This window comes from Lupinus angustifolius, chromosome LG13, assembly GCF_001865875.1.
Source record: "Lupinus angustifolius cultivar Tanjil chromosome LG13, LupAngTanjil_v1.0, whole genome shotgun sequence".
NCBI classification, from domain to species: domain Eukaryota; kingdom Viridiplantae; phylum Streptophyta; class Magnoliopsida; order Fabales; family Fabaceae; genus Lupinus; species Lupinus angustifolius.
Genome location: NC_032021.1, coordinates 6,111,910 through 6,119,664, shown reverse-complemented (window position 1 = coordinate 6,119,664; position 7,755 = coordinate 6,111,910).

Here is a 7,755-nt window from a genome sequence, read left to right as displayed (position 1 = left end):
ATAGATTTCTTCTTCCAAATCACCATTTAAAAATGCAGTCTTAACATCCATTTGATGTACTAATAAATTATGTATCACAGTGATCGATATTAGTACTCTAATGGATGTTATTCTAGTAATAGGTGAAAATGTGTTGAAGAAATCTACATTTTCTCGTTGCCTGAAACCCTTAGGTACAAGGCGAGCCTTGTATTTATCCACTGTGCCATCAGGTTTCAGTTTCTTTTTCAATATCCACTTACAACCAATAGGTTTGCAGCTAGGAGGCAAGTCAGCTAAATGTCAAGTCTTGTTAGACTCTAGAGAATCCATCTCATCATTTATGGCTTCTTGCCACAAATCAGCATCCAAAGAAGTCAAAGCTTCTTGGAGTGTTGATGGATCCTCTTCCAATGTATAGATCATATAATCAGGTCCATGCTCTCTAGCAGTCCTTACTCTCTTACTTCTTATAGGTTCTATTTCTAACTCATCATTATTATCATTATTCCTAATCATAGGTATGTTACAAGTTATTGTGCCCCCAATATTCTTCATTTTAAAAGGGAATTTCATTTCATTGAAGTCAACATCGTTAGACTCAATGATCACTTTTGCATTAAGGTCATAAACCTGTACGCGTTGCTGTTTACAACATAGCCAATGAATACACATTCATAGGCTCTACTTGCGAGTTTAACTCTCTTGGGGTCAGGTATCCAGACATAAGCCAGACAACCCCAGGTTCTCAAATAAGAGAAGTTTGGTGGTCTATTCTTAATAATTTCATATGGGGAAATTTTGTTTTCACTCTTGGGAACTCTAGTTAGCACATAACATACAATTAATAAAATTTTACCCCACCAAGAGGGTGTTGCACCATAACTTAACATAGTAGCTACAACTAATTCAGTTAAAGTTCTATTCTTTCTTTCAGCTTTATCATTCATTTCAGGTGAATATGGTGTAATTGTTTCATGAATAGTGCCATTTAATTTATAAAAATCATTAAACATGTTAGAGTCATACTGAGTGTCTCTATCGCTTATGAGTTTCTTTATTTTCTTGTTGAGTTGATTTTCAATTTCAGTTACATATAACTTCAACATGTCAAGTGCTTCACTTTTATTTTTATAAGATATACATAAGTAAAATCAGAACAATCATCAATAAAAGTGATAAAATAACGTTAACCATTTCTAGTTAACGTTCCATCTAATTCATATATATCTGAGTGATTAAATCTAAAGGCTTAGATTCTCGCATAACTGATTTATGTGATTTTTTTGAAATTTTTGTTTGACTGCATGATTCACAAATTTCAAAATCATTTTTAGATAACTTTGGAATTAAACCTACGCTACTCAAATTTGAAATTGCACGTTTATTAATATGCAAAGTCTAGAATGCCAAATATTAAAATCATATAACATGTAAATAGAATCAGAAATTTTATTAATAGAAACATCAACATTTAATTTAGACATGCCATCAGTGGCTTACCCTTTCCCAACAAATACCCCATTCTTAGTAAGAGTATACAAGCATGCTCCTACGGTATGGGTGAAACCAGCCTTATTAAGAAGAAATCAGAAACTAGATTCTTCCTCTATCTGGAGTGTGCATCACATCTTTAAGAATTAGAGTCTTCCCATATGTAAATTTCAGCTCCACATCACCAGTTCCAGCAACAATAGTGGTGTGGGAGGCACACAACAACACCTTCTTATCATCATCATCCATGTATGTTTTGAACATAGCACAATCATAGCAGACATGGCGGGATGCGCCAGTATCTACCCACCACACATCAGTTCCGCCAACCATAGTTACCTCAGATAATACAACCACAAAAGTTCATCAACCATGTTGGCCTGTGGAGGACGATCCATAAGATTATTTCTGCACTTGTGTGCCATATAACCTGGCTTCCCACATTTGAAGCAGATGAACATGTTGCATTCTTAGCAGGTGGCTTAGCATATTGGACCTTTTGGGGGTTCCAATTCTTGTTTCGACTAATGTTCTTAGCCTTATTCCCACTGCAGTTCTGATTCTTGAAGTTAGTGCCAGAAGGCTTCAGAACCACACCTGAGAATTTCTTCTTAGTGCTATTGTTTGAGACAATCAACACCTCATCTTTCTGATCTTGCTTATGAGCCTCTTCTTCAATACGAAGACGAGTGATCAGAGATTCCAAAGAGATTTCTTTGGTCTTATGCCTCAGAAGGTTTTTGAAGTCCTTTCATCCAGGAGGCAACTTGTCAATTATGATAGCAACTTGAAATTGCTCATTTAAGGGAATACCATCAGAAATGATCTCATGAGCAATTTTATGAATCTCGTGGGACTGAGACTCTACTGATTTATCATCAGTAATTTGATACTTGAGGTAGCGACTGACAACATATTTCTTAGTCCCAACTTCCTCAATATCATGTTTTTTCTTAAGTGCATACCAAATTAATTTGGCAGACTTATATGAGCTGTAGTAATTATACAGATCATCATACAACCCATTTAGAATGAAGTTCTTACATAAGTAATCACTTTCATTCTAGAGAACTATTTCAATAGCTAGTTTATCCATTTCCTCTTTTTCAGCCCCATCCGACACCAGTGGGATGTCGGTTTTCAGAACGTGGACAACCTTTCTCATAGCGAGGAAAAATTCCATCTTATATTGCCAACGTTTGAAATTTGTTCCGTTAAACCGAAATGGCTTGTTCAGGTCATAGTTGTTCGGTCGAGTAATATTATCTACGAATGCCATTACAGTCGAATCGTCTTAAAATTATTGTTACCGTAGCTTGCAGTAATTCTAAATGGCACGAAATAATACTTACTGGCTGAGTCACGACCAGGTCGCTCTCTGTAAGACGTTTCGTGGCACTGCCAAAATGTGTAAGCAAACTATCAACCACGCCGTCCCTAGGATAAAACAACCCAGATCTCTGTTATCGAATTCTTACTGCACTATAAGAACCGATTTTGAATACCCCCACCACAATATGGCTACCAGTGCCAATTCTCGAAATTACCCACAATATGGCTACCCGTGCCAATTCTCTTCCCACAATACTGACTACCAGTGTCAATTCTCGAAATCCCACAATATGGCTACCTACGCCAATTCTTTACACACAATACTGACTACTAGTGTCAGTTCTCGAAATCCTACTTTGGCTGCATGTGCCAATTCTTAAGTGTCACGGCAAGAAAGGGGGAGAAAGTTGCCGGAAATGCGTCGACAGAGTATTAAGGGGGGAGAAAGAAAAGTTGAGACGAAATGCCTTCAACTTGGTGCAAGTTAAAATGAAGGAAGAAAGCTTCTATTTATAACATGAGATTTTTTTCATGTTCCTCATTTCTCCAATGTGGGACTTGGGAGCTTTGTTTTCTCCAAAATTCTTTTATGTGGGACTTGAGAATTAGTTTTTCAAAACTCTTCTATGTGGGACTTAGGTGTTTTTTATATTTCACACCGAAAAGTTCCCACTAATGGTTTTCAACAAACCATGTTCCAACAAAACTAAGTCACTGATATATTTTAAAGTGCCCCCAAATAATTCATTCTAAGGACTATTGTAGTGGTATTTTTAAAATTGTAAGGACTTATTGTTGTCACTTTTATTTGGTGGAATAGGATGATGGATTTTGTATTATTGAGATGATTATAAGCAACTCTTAAATTTTATAGTATTTATACATTTTCAGTATATAACTTCTATTGTTCTATGGTCGATATCTCCAACATAAAAGCCAAATTAGTTTTGAGTAATACATGTCTCTTGATTCATAATAGAGATCATTTGTCCCAAAAAATTCTTTCTCTCTAGTTAATCAAAATTTACAAAATAAAATAAAAATATTAGCTTATGTTTTTGTTATTTTTCTTTTTAATTAAATAATACTTTTTGATTGGACATGGATACATAGTGGGATATGAATGATGACATCTTTTCTACATTTTTTGACTCAACTCCCACTCAATTATCCTCTTCACGAGCTTAATCCTTTTATCTTGTACAATTTTGTATATCTCACTTGTTATTATAAATAAGAATTAAAGTGTTTATCCTCCACATGTTTAGCATATTTATAGATCTAATAATCTTATTAAACATTCATAGTTATATTATGGGATGATTCATTTATCAGTTTCCATCATTTTTCAAAACTTCTTTTTACCTCCAACTCCCAAATTCTACAATGAAATGTATATTTTTGATTATTTTATTTAGTATTTAGCCTATCTAAATGTAAATAATTACAATCATCAGTGAAAAGCTTGTGAAAATAGTTCATCCATCTTTTCTTAATATATATGTCCTTCACGAAGACGTTTCTAACATCATCTTTAATTCATTTCAATCAATTCATGTCTATTGTCTTTCTTTCCTCACTCTTTGCAAACCTTGGACACTTTTTTTCTCCTCATTGCTATATAGATTTTTATAACTTATCATACATTCTATATCTCGCTTTGTTCATTATTTTCTTGACGACTTTCTTAGTTGCTTTGTATTTCTCAATTTTCAATAGTTTTACACAAGGACAATGCTTAATAACATACGTGTAACACCGCAAATTTTACGATTTTGAATTATAAGATTTTATTAATATTGTTATTAATTATATTTTCGAAAATGAATTTCTGGGAATTTGCGGTAAAGAATTAGACGAAACTCTAGTTGAGTTTTAGTCTTGTAATTCTATTTCCAATTTGGTGGTAAAGTTTCATGATTTTTGGAGACAGTCGGTTTCGGACCGCTTTCGGGGCCGAATCTCACCCGGTACGACTCAAAAAGTGGTTTTTGAGTTCCGTAACTCGGAATCGAATTCCGATTGCACCATTGGCTTCGTAATCATATTTAGAGTCAATATCGAACCTGATTATACTCGTACCTATTTTTTAAATATTTTTCACTCGGAATGCCGAAATCCGTAATTCTAATCGATATTAAAATCGGGTGATTTATAATACCCGATCGAGTATTGGCCGATAATACTCGGGCATGTTTATCGCACGTGTCCGCGAGGTGATCATTTCGCATTGAGATGCGAGATTTGACTTCCATAAAGCAAATCTCACATCACTTTCTCAAATATCCCAAGAGCTCATCATTAGCCACCCTAGGAGATTTTTTCATCATTGCCTAGAGGGAAATCTGATTTCCTTCTCTCATTAAACACTCCACACTTCACACTTCACTCTCACACTCTCTCATTTTCAAATTTGCAAGGAGAAGAATCTCTCTTCATCTTTTCTCTCATTTTTCATTTGTTTCTTCTATCTTCAATCCTTGATCTCTCAACATTCAACCAATGGATGTTATTGAGATTTAAGTATGTTGTTCATGAGTATGTTAAGAACATATTCAACCGTTAAATTTTCTAAAACTCTTTCTAACTCATTTTCTCTTCAAAAACCGAAAATAGTGATGTTCTTGGAGTCATGAAAATATTTTGTGAAACCATGAAGAAATTGAGTTTATGGAGTTGTTATAATGTGTTATTACATGTATTTGGTTGTTTTAGCCAAAGGAGATGATGATGAAATCAAAGGAATCTTTAGGAAGTGTTTTGGAAAAAATGAGAATGTATGTATTTCTATTTGTTGTTAGCCTTAAACCATGGCTTGGAACAAGTTGGTAAAATAGAAACTTTTGTTAAAAAGGATGTTAAGGTTTATGAGTACATGAATGTCTCATAAAACTCTTAAAGGGTACTTTGAATAACTTACTTTAAAGTGGTAAGATTATCAAAGAAGGTCTTAAATCGGAATATGTAGTTTTACTAAAAACCGTAGCTTTAAAAATGGATGGAAAATCATGAACTAACTTTCGATGAAAAAGGATGGTCAAGAACATGTGATGTTGGACCGGATGGATGAAAAGGATGTATGATCACGAGGGGAAAAAGAGAAATGATTTTAAGTATTTTAGTAACGATTTTAGAAATATCGGAAACTAACAGATTTTTATTTTGGTAGTTACGAAGATTTCGGTGTTCGAACCTTGAAACCAAACCACCCTTAGTTGACGAGTTAAAGCACACTTCATTAAGGTGAGAGAGAACACATCGTGACATAGTGGTGTCCGAATATGACACCCGGATCTCCTAAACCATCTCAAAGGTTTTGGAATTAACTTGGATTTTAAGAAACCTAAGATTTTTATGTTTGAATGCTTGTGAATATATATGATTGTTGATGAAATATGTTGAAAATTGTATATGAATGTTGTTGGGAACTTTTCTGAGTGCAGGTGTTTGAAAAACCATGTTTGAATGTGTTTTGGCTGTCAAAAAGGGCAAGATTGATATTTTTTCCAAGTCCTTGTCGCTTGGGCGAGCAGAGCCTCGCTTGGGCGAGGACTGGGCGAGGGGAAGTTTTGGTTATGGAACTCCCTCGCCTGGGCGATAAAGCCTCGCTTGGGCGAGCGAACTTCGCCTGGGCGAGCAAGGGCCTCGCTTGGGCGAGAAAGCCCAGGATTTTAACGAATTTCTGGAACTCCCTCGCTTGGGCGAGAGATGTCTCGCTTGAGCGAGAAGAGACCTCGCTTGGGCGAGTAAGGGCCTCGCTTGGGGAGAAAGCCCAGAATTTTTATGAGTTTCTAGAACTCTCTCGCTTGGGCGAGAGAGGTCTCGCTTGAGCGAGAAGACGCCCCGCTTGGGCGATAATCCCTTCGCTTGGGCGAGGAAGGATTAAGTTTACTGGAGATTGAAATGAAATGATGTTATGAATAATGCGATGAACCCGGGAAAGGTGTATTGTGATATAAAAGTTGTGGAAGGAGATCATGGCTTAGAAGAGAAGCATGACTCCACAAAAGTATGAAAGCATTGTTTGAGTTTATGTCTTGTTGGGCAAGTATTCGACTTGAGGTTGTGAACTAGGGGGTACCCTAGTAAGGATACACGATATCACTGAACAACGATCGACCGACCGTAAGAGGCTTGGTCATGTGACCGTCGAGGAGTAATCGGTGATGGGTTGTTGTGATTGAGATGTTACCTTGAGCATGTATGGTTGATGTACTATCGGGTCCCACAAGAAGCATTCCTTGTCGGGAGATGGCTTAAGGATGGGCCGATCATGTGTTTGATTAATACATTTGCATTTGACTCTGACTAGAAATGCATTGCATTGTGACCATGAAGTAGTGGGGAGGAAATGACAGGACGACTTAGAACACCATGATGTAAGCAGGGACGACACTGATTGGACGGTGATTCGCCAAGGGAGAGTCTGGGTGAGACGAGTCCCTTGTATTCCTGGGGAGGTACCCTATTGGATCGGACAGTTCTCACAGGCCAAACTAGACACTCTTTGACAACCCCGGGATTGCAATCGAGATCGATGAGAGGGATGCCCTGAAAGCGTTTGTACGACATAGGTCCGGGTAGGACTGTTCCTGAGAGAACCGATCGATCTATTTTTTAAACTTCCTTGCGAGGATATGTTATTTCGGGTGCCTAAAAAGCGGCTTGGTACGGGACCTGTACTCTCGATTATTTCCGATTAGGATGTTGGATGGATATTGGTGTAAGGTGGATAATCATGACATATCATGCATACATTATCATTGTAGAAGTAAATTCCCACATGTGAGCTACAAGTATGGTGTATTCCTATGTTTATGCATGTGATGTGGTTATGAGTAGAATGATGATTATATTACTTGATATATTGGTAAGGTTGGATTAAATGGTAAGTTATGTATTACTTCATGATGTCAATGATAAATGCTGAATTATATGTTAAAATATATT